This window comes from Enhydra lutris, unplaced genomic scaffold, assembly GCF_002288905.1.
Source record: "Enhydra lutris kenyoni isolate GAN:26980312 unplaced genomic scaffold, ASM228890v2 scaffoldscaffold80, whole genome shotgun sequence".
NCBI lineage: Eukaryota > Metazoa > Chordata > Mammalia > Carnivora > Mustelidae > Enhydra > Enhydra lutris.
Window position 1 is genome coordinate 737,887 of NW_019154164.1, and position 15,083 is coordinate 752,969.

Here is a 15,083-nt window from a genome sequence, read left to right on the forward strand (position 1 = left end):
CTGAGGAAACAGCATAGACCTGGCAATCACATACTTACCTTTGGATTATCTTTTAATTCCCGATGTGGTGAGTCACATAGTAAAATCATATTGGCATACTGAAATGCCATATCAGGAACTAATTAAAAGGGAAAGAAAATCACTCAGATGAACTTCGTGATTTCCTCTGAAACTTTTGACAAATGTAACCTTGAATGCTGACCTGCTTTGAATGCAAATTTTCTCATGACAGTACATTCAGTGGATCAACCAGAGCTCCTCCTACATAAAGTCTTCATTTCTTAGGTCATTTAAAATCCATTAATCTAAGAAGCTGTTCATTGAGACAGATTTCAGTGGTATTTCAGAAGAATTTGAATATAACTGGACACATTATTCACTCACAGTAAGTCTGAAACTGAAGTTTCTGAGGAGTGTGGGAATGAAAGGTAACTTAGAAATAATTTTAAAAATTTTAATAAAAAATGGGCTTAGAAATCTTTTTATAGCAAAAATCGTTTGAAATGATATATATTCATTTGAGGAAATACTGCTTTTTTGCATGCAACTAATTAATAGGTGCTGGATAATCAATATGAATAACACTATTGCTTAATTTCTAGTTGTTCTTTTATTGGCCTTTATTTCCTATAAAAAAATCATACCTCTTATAAGCAAAACTGGTCCTTTGGAAATGGTAAGGATAATTGCATTTTAGAATTAAGTTTTCTGAAATTATTTTCTATGTGATTTTTTTTCCCCCCTATAAATGAGAATTCTCTACTTTGCTGCAACTTTTCTCTATTTTGTTCAGAAATAACCATACAGCTCCTCTAAAATGAATGACTTAATATATTTTATATGATGTTTGATTTTATTTATGGAACTTGCATATCTTCTGTATGTGATGATTTCATTTATTTGTGTAGTATGGTTAAACACATATATAGTAGAGTTATTAAAATAAAAATTCCAATTTTCACTGTTTTTGTTCTGAAATGAACTAACATACATTTGATGCTTGTTTTCTTCTGAAAAAAATACATAGTTAACACTTAAATCTGACCATCACTTTTACACATTGTACTCACTTTGGATATTTCCAGATTCATTTTCTTTGTTTAACATGTAAGAGAGAATATGAAATCATGACATGAATACCGGGGATTTAGCAGCTTTTTTTTTTTTTTTCCTAAGATTTTATTTATTTGACAGACAGAGATCACACGTAGGTAGAGAGGCAGGCAGAAAGAGAAAGGGGGAAGCAGGCTCCCTGCTGAGCAGAGAGCTCTCTATATGGGGCTTGATTCCAGAACCCTGGGATCATGACCTGAGCTGAAGGCAGAGGCTTTAACCCACTGAGCCACCCAGGCACCCCTAGCAGCTGTTTTTTGATACAAATTTTATTAAAGTATGAAATGTTTTAGAGAGTTTAAGACTTAAGTAAGTTGCATAAAATTATTATTTTTTAAAGATTTTATTTACTGGGGCGCCTGGGTGGCTCAGTGGGTTAAAGCCTCTGCCTTCGGCTCAGGTCATAATCCCAGAGTCCTGGGATCGAGCCCCACATCGGGCTCTCTGCTAAGCAGGGAGCCTGCTTCCCCCTCTCTCTGCCTGCCTGTCTGCCTACTCGTGTCTCTGTCTGTCAAATAAATAAAATCTTTAAAAAAAAAAAAAAGATTTTATTTATTTATTTGACAGAGACAGTGAGAGAGGGAACAGAAGCAGGGGGAGTGGAAGAGGGAGAAGCAGGCTCCTGCTGAGCAGGGAGCCCCATGTGAGGCTCAATCCCAGGACCCTGGGATCATGACCTGAGTGGAAGGCAAGTGCTTAACGACTGAGCCACCCAGGCACCTCCTATTATTATTATTTTGAGCAGAGAATAATAAAGTAAGGACTAAGTGGTCTTCATCTTAGTTTCTTTATCTGTACATGTTAGTTTCTTTAATTGTGAAATGAGCCAAATGTCCTGATGAGGACTCATGTTGTGAAAGGCAATAGAAATGTTAAAAACGGGGGCACCTGAGTGGCTCAGTCTGTTAAGTGGCCAGCTCTTGATTTCAGCTCAGGTCATGATCTTGGGTCCTGCAAGCCCTGCATAGGTCTCCGTGCTCAGCAGGGAGTCTGCTTATCTTCTCTCTCTCCCTCTTCCTCTGCCCCTCCTCCCACTCACATACTCTCTGTCTCTCAAATAAATAAATAAATCTTTTTTTTTTTTTAAAAGAACTGTTAAAAACTATTATTTAAGTGGTAGGATTAAACAAAAGGAGTAGGGGTGGAGAGGGTTGCTTATTCGTTTTGATGTATTTTTCTGGGTGTCTTTGAGGAATTAAAAGGGGGTGACTGTTGCATGTGGAAGAAGTGGAAGGCAAGTAATAACAATTGAGTAATGCCCACTATGTTGCAGGCATTTACATGCACTATCTCATTTAATCATTTCCTAAACCCTATGATGGCAAATATTGTTGCCTTCATTTTATAGATAAGAAAATTGAGGCATAGAGAGCTGAAGTGTCTTGCCCAGATCTCTGTGGCTGCAATAGCCATGCTGTTTCCATCATTCCATGCTGCTTCTAGTCTAGGGTCCCACTGAAGCAAAGCTGAGAAGATAAGCTGTTTGGAATTTATTTCTTTCATTCTCACTTTATAATCAAGACTTATGCTGGGTAGATGGATAATGTCCAGGATCATAGAGTATGACCAGTCACACTACAGGTGCCTACCTGGGATGATTTAGGAGATGGCTGACAGGTGCCTGCCCACAAATGTTCTCTTCATTGACCTGTCTCAGTCCCTTTGCCTAAGATTTTACCATGGAAGTCACTACTTTGGATATGGAAGTGTTTTGTTTGTTCTGTTTTTCTTTGCCAGTGGGGATATTGAGGGGACTTTCAAATGCACATGTCCCTAGGAAGGTTCATAGATTAAGTCTTTTATCACATAATACCTTAGCAGGGAGCATGGAATAGAAGAAATAACTCATATTTTAGAGCCAGAGAAACTGGCAATTGAATTCTGATTCCACCACATCCTAGCTGTTTAACTTGCATATGATACTGCATCTTTCAGAGCTCTCATCTTCTTCTTGAGTAAAACAGAGATAGGAGTTCCTGTGCACAGTCGGTTAAGCGTCCAGCTCTTAGTTGCGTCTCAGGTTGTAATCTCATAGGTGGTGACATTGAGCCTCGTGTTAGGCTCCATGCTAAGCATGGAGCCTGCTTAAGACTCTCTCTCCCTCTGCTCCACCAACCCTACCCCCACTCTCTCTCTCTAACATAAATAAATACATCTTTAAAAAAACAGAGATAATAATGCATATGCATAGGCCCTTATTATAGTAATCAATATGTTGACCATCTGGTATGGGTTGCTGTGATAGAGTGGGAAGAGCACTGGAATGGAATTCAGGAGACTTGGTGTTCTGCCACATTTGTTTCATTTATTCAGGTAAGTATTGAGTATCTACTATGTGTCTTGCACTGTGCTAGGCACTGAGGGTACAACATAAACCATTTCAAGTTATTACTTCCTTATATCTTAAATTCTAGCTTGTTGCTAACCTAACTATATCCATATTCTGGTCATGCAGAACAGTATTAATATTCTTCACATTTTAGGGATTGGAAACTAAGGGTTACATTTTGAGCAAAATACATATAGTGGTGAGCAAAATGAATATGATCCCTGATCTCACTGAGTTTATAGTCTAATGGAGTAGAAATTAATCTGATAATCCCACAAATTAGTATAAGATTAAAACCATTACAAGTCTTTAAAGGAAACATAGCGCTCATAAAGCAGGGGGGCCTCATTTCAACTTCAACAGGGGCCTCATTTCAACTTCTCTCAGCAAGTGACATCTGAGCTGAAATCTGAAGAATGAACAGGTATTAGCCAGGTTATCCTTCTACATGTCTTTACTCAGAGTCTTCTGGATTCTCCTCAGTTCTTTTACATCCTCCTTGGTGGCTGTTGCAAACTTTCTCCTCTGCTTTTGAGCCTTCTACTCAGCTACTACATATTTATTCTCAGGAGGTAAGCTTTTCTCCTATTTCACACAGAAAATAAATGCCATCAGGTGTGCCTGAACCTCTTATCCACCAACCTCACTGTCTTTTATAAACACATCAATTTTCGTCTTCATCCATGCTTTTGTCTTGTCTCAGAGCCCTCTGTCAGTCCAAATTCAATTTTTCCACTTTTGTTTTAGATGACATGCTGGCCTCTTGCTTTTTCAGGGATTTCTTTATGTAATTATTCTCTTTCTCTTCTTTTAGTCTCTTCCTCTTTCTCAGCAAAGAAAAAAGAATACCTTTTTTTTTTTTTTAAGATTTTTATTTATTGGGGCACCTGGGTGGCTCAGTGGGTTAAGCCTCTGCCTTCGGCTCAGGTCATGATCTCAGGGTCCTGGGATCGAGCCCCGCATAGGGTTCTCTGCTCAGCAGGGAGCCTGCTTCCCCTCCTCTCTCTGCCTCTCTGCCTACTTGTGGTCTCTGTCTGTCAAATAAATAAATAAAATCTTTAAAAATAAAAAAAAAGATTTTTATTTATTGGAGAGACAGAGAGAGAGGAAACACAAGAAGAGGGCATAGGAGAGGGAGAAACAGGTTTCCTACTAAGCAGAGAGCCCTATGCAGGGCTCCGTCCCAGGAGCCTCGGATCGTGACCTGAGCCCAAGGCAGACGCTTAACGACTGAGCCATCCAGGCACCCCGAGATACCTTTTTTTCTTTCTTTCTTTCTTTCTTTTTTAAAAGATTTTATTTATTTATTTGACAGAGAAAGAGAGAGACAGCAAAAGAAGGAACACAAGCAGGGGGAGTGGGAGAGGGAGAAGCAGGCCTTCCAGTGAGCACGGAGCCTGATGCGGGGCTTGACCCCAGGAACACTGGGATCATGACCTGACGAAAGGCTGATGCCCAACGACTGAGCCACCCAGGCACCCCAAGATACCTTTTCTTAACCTTTCTCTGTACAACCAAGACCAGCACAATCCATACAACTAAACTTCGGTAAAAAGTGGTCCATACATATAACTACCTTTATCAAAGTCACTGCTTATTTCCTTTTTTTTTTTTTCCTAAAAGATTTTATTCATTTGAGAGAGAGATAGCAAGAGAGAGAGCATGAGCAGGGAGGAGGGAGAGGGAGTGGGAGAAGCAGACTCCCTGCTGAGTAGAGATCAAGACCACAAGACCCTTGGGATCATGACCTAAGATAAAGGCAGATACTTAACCCACTCAGCCACCCAGGCATTCCTTACTTATTTCCAAGTACAACAAAACCATTGCAGTTTTGTCTTACTTTCCCCCATGCCATCCCTGTTGGCATCTGAGGTTTTAATACCTTTTCCTTGAAATCTTCTACTTCAGTAGTTTTCCTCAGTACCGTTTCCTGTCAATACCAGTTATTACCATCAGTACTAAGTCAGAGTCTTTTAACATGGCTCAGAAAGCATGCCTAAGTACATCTTACACTGCAACCAAATCAAACCACTTGTAGATGTTTGAATTCATTAAGCTTTCTCACTTCTCTGCTTTTTCCTAATCAGTTTCCATTGAGGAGGAATCCTTCCCTCATATTCCCTGCCCCTGCAAAAATGTACTCCGGATATATGAGATAGTTTAGGTACTACTTCCTCTAAGGATTCCTACTTGACCACTTTCATTTCCCCAGACCAGTTTAGGTACCTGTCCTCTGTGCTTCTAAGTGCTTGTCTCTGTCTTAGAATTTACCACACCTTATTATAACTGAAGGTAGTATGAAGTTAGTCTGCAACTTTGGTATCCAAGAAATTTCGCATTTTAATATGTTCTTTAAGCTACCCTGTATTCAGCGTTCTGCCAAGAAAGTAAGATATGCAATTTCAGTTAATATTTGATCCTCCTACCACATTAAGCAAATATTCTGAGGCCTTAGGCAACACCAAAATACTAGAGAGGCCCTTTTGGTCACTGATCTTTACTTTTCTGTCAATTCTCTGATACAGTCTTTGAGATACTATTTTGTCTCAACCAAGGATGCTCCTTTCAGGTTTGCCTGCTACCATTGAATGCTGAGCTGTTCTCTCTGCCAGACCCTTGACTTCTTTTTTTCTAAAGTATTTGTTCTTTCCGGGGTGCCTGGGTGTCTCAGATGGTTAAGCTTCTGCCTTTGGCTCAGGTTATGATCCCAGGGTCCTGGATCAAAGCCCCAAATCAGGCTCCCTCAGCACGGAGCCTGCTTCTCCCTCTGCCTGCTTTGCCTACTGCTCTCCCTGCTTGTGCTCTCTCACTTTCTCTGTCAAATAAATAAATAAAGTCTTTAAAAAGAAAAAGTATTTGTTCCTTTCCCTCCTGAGTACCCTAAAAGGAATTTCATTTGTCTTCTTAAGACTTGCATTGGCACTCCTAAGCATAATCTCTCCTATGAGCTTGATTTTTGGCAATACAAAAGCTAGGAGGGTAAGTCTGTGTGCACAACTTCTGCTTTTAGTCTTGGTAACAGGGGAGGAGGAAACCCCTTAGGTGAGGTAAGGAAAATAAAAAAAAGACTGGTTATCTTCTTGAAAAGAGAGGGAGAAGAAAAAAAGCTTTGAGCATACAAATACAAATAATTATCTCAAAATATGTTGCCGTATACTTGTCTGTTTATGAGTCTCTTCCCTTCATTAAATTGCAAGTGCCTTTTAATGTGTTGTGGAATTTCATTTCCTAGTATTTCAATAGAGAGTGTAGACATAATTCACAGTTTAGTCTGGGAGAAGGTGTACTCAGAAAGCATAGAGAGGGAAGTGTTGCTACCTGAGCTAAATCTCAGTGACGAGGAGTAATCCATGACTAGGCTAGATAAAACAATATTAGTCTCGGGAGACCTGTATAGACAAAAGTTTAGAGATAAAATAAGACCCTACTTTTTAAGATCTACATGTAGGAAATGAGACTGAAAGTGCTGGTAAGGTCCAGGTAATGAAAAGTATTGACTGCCATGCTAAAGAGTTTATTCTTCATTTTATGAGAGGCAATACAGCATAGAGGTTAGGGCACCAACTTGGGAATGACATTTGCCTGGCTCTGAATCTGGCCCCATTACTTACCAGCTATGAGACCCTGCAATAATCTTTTAGTGTTTCTGTGCCTCAGTTTCCTTATTTGTAAAATGTGATGACACCAGTACCTGTCTCATAACGCTGTGATGAGGATTAAGTGAATTAATATAGGAAAACCTCTTCAGAAGCGCTGGCACAATATGAGCACAATTGAATTATGAGCTGCTATTATAAATTATTCTGTAGGGCAATGTGAAGTTAGTGAAGGAGTTTGAATGGGCATATTTGTGTTTTGAAAATGTCACACTGACTACAGCATGGAAAATGACATGAATCTGTCCTGTTAGAAGATGGAAATGCATCAGGAGCTTATTGTAGTTGATCAGTCAAGAGATGTTAAGGGCTAAGATTAGGGTCGTGTCAGTGAAGATGAAGCGATTATGGATGGACCTCTAAGGTATTTAGAGAATGGAATCTTCATATTGTGTGTATGTGTGTGTATGAAATGGTGATTGAAGATAAATGAGAAAAAAGAATCTAGGATGACTCCTATGTTTCTATTTTAGGGCACTGCTTGAGAAGTCACACTACTGTTTGGTACTGGAAATAGAGGAAAGGAAAGTGATGATAAGTTACATTAATATTTTGAGTATTCATAGTTCCCATGTGTATTCATGTTCTTTGAAACAGAGAAAACTATTTCAAAACTGTTACATTGTCTATCAGTTTTGAAATCACGTATGGAAGGATTATCTGGATATTTTAAGGTCATTTGCATAAGTGGAATTTATCACTGTTCTAGGGAAGATATACTTGTTCTAGGGAAGATATACATGCTGTTCTTTGACAAGTACTGGTTTGTTATTTGCATAGCTCAAAAATATTATTGAGAAGAATCCTTTGGTGACTCATGTTGTAGAAGTATCAAGGTACCATAACAGAGCTCTGGTAAATTTATTTTGGATCAGGAGTCTGTCAGCTTTCCAAAATAAGAGGACCTTTGGAGATAACTAGTTTAAAGCCTTAAAACCATATCAGTGCATTCATTTATTAACCAAAAACTTACTGCCTACTAGGTAATAGGCATTATGGTGATGTAAAAGCAGAAGCAGTTCTTACTCTCATGGGCCTTATGATTAACTATACGAGATGATTTTTTCAGCCAGATGGAGCAACATGTGCACAAGCCCTGTGGTGAGAGCGCAGAGCACAAAATAGGAGAGTGTATAAGAAATGTCTATAGAATTAGTCAGATGCCACAATGTTTAGGACCTTGAAGATCAAGTGTCCCAAGATAAAGAGGAAGCCATGGAGAATTTTTAACAGGGCAGTTGTATAATCAGATTTGCTCTTGGAGAACAGAAGACAGGTACCCTGACTGTAGAAATTACAGGGACCAGAGTAAATTCAAGGAAATGTATTAAGAAGCTATTATAGGGGCCGCTGGCTGGAAGAGCATGTGACTCTTGATCTCGGGGTCATGAGTTCAAGCCCCATATTAGGTGTAGACATTACTTAAAAAAATGATTGCTGGTGCCCATTGGTGATGATTAAAAGTTGAATTCAGTTTTTTTTTTAGATTTTATTTATTTATTTGACAGAGAGAGACACAGCGAGAGAAGGAACACAAGCAGGAGGAGTAAGAGAGGGAGAAGCAGGCCTCTTTCCACTGAGCAGGGAGCCCAGTGTGGGGCCCAATCCCAGGACCCTGAGATCATGACCTGAGCTGAAAGCAGACTCTTTTAGCCTGAGCCACCCAGGTGCCCCCAGATTGTTTTTTTTGTTTTGTTTTGTTTTGTTTTAAAGAAACTATTATAGTAAGTCCAGGCAAATTATGATGGTGATTTGGTTTGGACTAGTATTGGAGGGGTATAGATGGATATAAGTAGTTTCAAGGGATATTTGAAAACTGAATTGAATTTGATTATGGATTGGACATGGGAGATGTAATGTCAGGTGTCTAGGGTGCCTGGTTTCTGGCTTGTACTGTGGAATGGACACCACTGATAACTAGTAAGATGGAACTACTATACCTTGAAACTACATCTCTGGCAAGAAGACCCATTTTCAGATGGAAGATCATGATTTTGGTTTTTGGCATTTTGCCTTTGAGGTGTGTTTGAGACTTCCAAGTGAAGATTTTAAGAAAACAATTAGATATATAAGTCTGGAGCTTAGAGCACTAGTTTGGATAAGAGATATACGTTTGAAAGTCATATTAAATTTGTCATAGTGATGGTAATGGAAGGTGTAGGAATGGATAAAATTACCTAGGGAGAACATAGAGTCAGAAGAAATGAGGACCAAAGAACTCTAATGTATAAGGCATAAGCCTAAAAATGAAGTAAAATGAGTAGCCAGAGAGATAGAAGGAAAACTGGGAAGCTGTTGTCAGAAAAGCCAAAAGAATAGTGTTTTTTTTTTTTAAAGATTTTATTTAGTTATTTCTTTGACAGACAGAGATCACAAGTAGGCAGAGAGGCAGGCAGAGAGAGAGAGAGGAGGAAGCAGGCTCCCCGCTGAGCAGAGAGCCAGATGTGGGGCTCGATCCCAGGACCCTGGGATCTTGACCTGAGCCAAAGGCAGAGGCTTTAACCCACTGAGCCACCCAGGTGCCCCCCAAAGAATAGTGTTTTAAGGATGGTGGTAAACAGATGAATGTTGCTAAGAGAGAAACAAGATTGGAATGAAAACTATTGATTCAGCAATATGAAGGTCATTGGTTATTCTGGTCAAGGTTAAGGTTATTCTGGTGAGACCTGTTTTAAGAGAGTCATGGACTTGTGGGATGAAGGAAAAAAACTAGAAGAAAATGAAGTGATAAAGAGTGGGTGGGGGCATGTGGAGAATATAGTAAATATAGACAACTCTTTCTTGAAGCTTGGTTATAAAGAAGTATTGGAGCAGTAGCTGGAGGCAAATATGTGGGCAAGGTAGTTTATGTTTTTTAAGCCTTGGGAGAGATGAGCATGTTTGAATGCTAATGGGATGTATCTGGCTATATCCATATATATATCTTATTTATGTTGAAGATATTAAAGAGAAGGAAAAAATTAAATTGAAGGTTTCTGATAATCTGAGCAGGGTAGGAATTCAAAACACACAAGAGGTGTTTTATCTTCAATAGTAGAAAATATACTTCCTTTATTATAGTAGGAGGGAAGGAAGGGAGGATGTGGGGGAAATATGGATTCAGGAAAATTAAGGAATTTCCATCTGATGACTTAATTTTGTTTTTAAAGAGGTAAGGTCATGTGCTAAGGTTGGAGGAGAGGGTAGGAAAGGATTGAAGATGTTAGAAAAAGGCTTTTCACACCAGTCAAAATGGCTAAAATTAACAAGTCAGGAAATAACAGATATTGGTGAGGATGTGGAGAAAGGAGAACTCTCTTCCACTGTTGGTGGGAATGCAAGCTGGTACAGCCACTCTGGAAAACAGTATGGAGATTCCTTTAAAAATTCAAAATAGAGCTACCCTGGGGCACCTGGGTGACTCAGTGGGTTAAGTCACTGCCTTTGGCTCGGGTCATGGTCTCAGGGTCCTGGGATCGAGCCCCATGTCGGGCTCTCTACTCAGCAGGGAGCCCGCTTCCGCCTCTGTCTCTGCCTATCTCTCTGCCTATTTGTGATCTCTGTCAAATAAATAAATAAAATCTTAAAAAAAAAAAAATAGAGCTACCCTATGACCCAGCAGTCGCACTACTGGGTATTTACCATAAAGATCCAAATGTAGTGATCCAAAGGGGCACGTGCACCCAAATGTTTATAGCAGCAATGCCCACAATAGCCAATCTATGGACAGAACCTAGATGTCCATCAACAGATGGATGGATAAAGAAGATGTGGTATACATATATATAATGGAATACTATGCAACCATCAAAAGAAACAAAACCTTGCCATTTGCAACAATGTGGATGGAACTAGAGGGTATTAGGCTGAACGAAATAAGCCAATCAGAGAGAGACAATTATCATATGATCTCCTTGATATGAGGAATTTGAGAGCCAAAGTGGCGTGTTATGGGGGGTAGGGAAGGAAAAAATGGAACAAGATGGGATCGGGAGGGAGACAAACCATAAAGCACTCTTAATCTCAGGAAACAAACTGAGGGTTGCTGGTGGGTGGGGGTACGGATAGGGTAGCTGGGTTATGGACATTGGGGAAAATATGTGCTATGGTGGGTGCTATGAAATGTGTAAGCCTGATGGTTCACAGACCTGTACCCCTGGGGTAAATAATACATTATATATATATATATATATATATAAAATGATTTTGTTTATTTATTTGAAAGAGACAGTGAGAGAAGAAACACAAGCAGGGGAGGAGGGAGCGGGAGAAGCAGACTCCTCACTGAGCAGGGAGCCTGATGCCGGTGGTGCTTGATATCAGGACCCTGAGTTCATGACCTGAGCTGAAGGCAGACGCCTAAGGACTAAGCCACCCAGGCGCCCCTACATAATATGTTAATTAAAAAAAAGAAGTTGAACAGAGACATATAATAATGTTTTTGAGTAGTAGGGTGGATTTATATAAAATGGAATGTTAGGATTTTATCATGGAATAATTGAGCGTGGGACTTGTTCCATCAGCACTTACCTGCTCAGTGAGAGGCACAGGGGGGACTTGAGAGTTAAATTCATTTAGGGTTGGGATTTTGTTAGGAAGTTATGATACAAAAGCAGAGAGGCAAATTTATTTTGGGATAGGGAAGCCAATCTAGATGACATAAAGAAGGGAAACAAGACCAAATCTGATGGATGAATTTGGGAAAAAATAGTCAAGTCTTTGCAAAGCAGAAAAATAAACAGAGTGGCAGTACTTAAAGACCTAAGCTAGAATGAAATGAGATTATGGGAAAATCATTCAATTTCTCTGGCCTCTGTTTTCTCATTTATTTTTAAGCCAGGGTGATAGATGGTGGAAACTAATTTCTACACATATCTTGTTGTGTTTTGGTAGTAAGTATCAATAGACTGGGATGGGCCTAGGAACTCCTGAGGAGCACCCTACCCACTTCTAAGGAATGAAGTGGAGTTAGGGGGTAGGAGGTATTCGTCATTCTAACTTTCCCATGGATGTTAAGGTAAAGGAAGACAAAACCATGTTCTAAAGGTGTAATTCTATTACAAGTAGTGTTCCTTCCCCTAGGCGTGTTTGACTTTGCTCATCCAGCAGTGACTAATCACTAATAATGGCATCAGCCATTTGCTTTGTCTAGCACTTTTGCAGGAAGAACAATGTACATTGTTGATGGAATCAGTACTGATTTATTGAGAGTAAACTTGAACTCCAGGGTATCCTGATAATAGCCAAAGCATGTGGGGTGAACTGTCAATATCTGGAAAAGGAGAAATTAGGTCTGATTAAAGATATGTGAGTGCATCACCACAACATCTCAGAACACCGAGGCAGCAGCTTGTGGTGGTGGGAAGAAGTGCTGTGGTTCACAAGAGCAGTTATTACTAGCAGAACCTCCAGAGGGCCATAGAGTCCTCCAGCACCTGTATCCTCTTGTCTGTTGCTATAAGGACTTCAAAGGCCTCAGAGGGGGGAATCAAGAAATGTTTTTTTGGTCACTGTAAGAAGCTTCTACTTCAGCATTTTGTGATTATATTCGCAAGTGGGGTGGTTCAAGTATGTCCCCACCCTCCCCAGCCCCAGGTATCTGGTTGCAGGTTTTTGCCAAAGGAAGTGCTACATAGTTTAAATGTGGCCCTTTACAGGAATGAGCTTTTGACTCAGGCTATGTAGAAAACGAGGGGTTGGACTGTGTAAGTGCAAACATCTTTCATTTCATGGAAATTTGTGCTTGAAAGGTTATGAACTTTTAAAGTATTTTAATACACAATGCTACATACTCCTCTAATTAGGTTACAGGTTCTGCTTAAATAAGAAAGTAGTTTATTTTGCTCTCACCTGAATGTCTTGAGTTGGCTAATCTAAGGCTGCATGAAGAATATTCAGCTTTATTGCGTCAGGTTAAGAGCGCTGGGCTACCCCTAACTCGTTGTTCTACCACACCTAGGATGATTCCCTCATCTACTTGATCAAAGGTGGCTCACTACCAAGATCATATTCTTTTTTAAAAATATATTTTTTAAAGATTTTATGTATTTATTTGAGAGAGAGAGGGAATGAACAGGGGGAGGGGCAGAGGTCGAAGCAGACTCCCCACTGAGTGCAGAGCCTGACACTGACATTGGGGCTCGGTCCCAGGATCCTGAGATCATGACCTGAGCCAAAGTCAGACACTTTACCAACTGAGCCACTCAGGCGCCCCTACCAAAACCATATTCTAAGCAGCAGGATAGAGAAAGGAAGAAAGGGGAAGAGGAGAAAACATTCATTCTTTTTAAAGGTAAGACCTAGAGAGGTGGTGGCAGGGGGAATGAGGTAACTGAATGATGGGCATTAAAGAGGGAACGTGATGGAATGAGCACTGGGTGTTGTATGTAACTGATGACTCACTAAATTCTACCCCTGAAACTAATAATACAGTATATGTTGATGAAATTGAATTAATTAATTAATTAATTAATTTTTAAAGAATTTATTTATTTATTTGAAAAAGAAAGAGACAGAGATAGCAACAGAGATAGCGTGAGAGAACATAAGCGAATAGGAGAGGGAGAAGTGGGCTCCCAGGGAGCCCAATGTGGAGCTTGATCCCAAGACTCTGGGATCATGACCTGAGCCAAAAGCAGCCACTTAACCGACTGAGCCACCAAGGCACCCTACTAAATTGAATTTAAATTAAAAAAAAAAAAAAAAAGATATGACCCAGAGATTGGAGATGACACTTCCATTTATATGTCTTGGGCCAGAACTTCAGTACATTTCACATGTAGCTGAGAAGATGTTCAGAAATGTAGTCTCCATTTTGTGTGGCCATGTGTCCTGCTAAACCCTGGGGGCTCCATTACTATTGAAGAAGATGAATATTATGAAACAGTAATGTTAGCTGCACCACCTCCAAAAATTATTATACCAATTTGTATTTCTACCAGTAGCCTGAGAGAAGGCTCACACTTTATTAATTTTGCTTGAATTATAATTTATTTAACTCTAAGTTTATAGAATTTATTTTTAAAAGATTAATTTTAGAGCAACTTTAGGTTCATAGGAAAATAAAAAGGAAGGTACGGAAATTTCCCATATGCCCTCTGCTCCCGCACATGTGTAGCCTTCCCATTTTCAATATCCCACATGACTGTGGTTCATTTGTTACAATTGATGAGCCTATGTTGACCTGTCCTTATCACTCAAAGTCCATAGCTTACATTAAGGTTTACTCTTGATGATTGTACATTCTATGTATTTAAACAAATGTATAATGGCATGTATACACTATTATGGTATCACATACAGTGTTGTTGCTGCCCTAAATATCCTTTGCTCTACCTATTCATCCCTCTTCATCACCCCAATCCCTGGCAACCATTGATCTGCTTATTGTCTTCATACTTTTGGCTTTTCCAGGATGTCATATAATTGGAATCACATAGTATGCAGCCTTTTCAGATTGGCTTCTTTCACTTAGTAATAGGCACTTAAGGTTCTTCCATGTCTTTTTATGGCTTGATAACTCATTTCTTCTTAGCACTAAATGATATTCTATTGTCTGGATATGCCATAGTTTATCTGTTCACCTACTTGAAAGACATCTTGGGTTGCTTCTAAATTTTAGTAGTTAAAATAAAACTGCTAGAAAGATCTATGCTCTGATTTTTGTGTAGACCTAAGTTTTTTACTTCTTTGGGTAAATACCAATGAGTATGTTTGCTGGATGGTATAGTAAGAATGTGTTTAGCTTTTAAGAAATCACCCAACTGTCTTCCAAACTGGATGTACTACTTTGCATTACCACCAGCAATGAATGGTCATTCCTGTTGCTCCACATCCTCTTTCTCAGTTGTTGTCAGTGTTCCAGATTTGGGCCATTCTAATAGATGTGTAGTAATTTTTTTTTTTTTTTAACTGCTCCCTCAGTAGACTTTAGGGTAGGGAACACTATATCTTGCTTGTTTTCGTATCTGTAGCCTTGAGTGCAAAATGGATACTCAGGAAATGTC

At 39.5% G+C, this 15,083-nt stretch overlaps 1 protein-coding gene across 5 annotated transcripts in view; it reads left to right on the forward strand.

Annotated features, from left to right (window-relative positions):
• The first annotated feature begins 321 nt into the window (after window positions 1-321).
• LOC111160969 (interleukin 13 receptor subunit alpha 2) overlaps window positions 322-15,083 on the forward strand; it is a 47,239-nt gene continuing 32,477 nt past the window's right edge. For 4 of the 5 annotated variants that reach the window (XM_022524381.1, XM_022524378.1, XM_022524382.1 and 1 more), the window contains exon 1: window positions 322-428. The gene's annotated coding sequence lies outside the window, so the exon portion shown is untranslated. The remainder of the gene's footprint in view (window positions 429-15,083) is intronic. The other variant, XM_022524379.1, reaches the window with a different exon arrangement.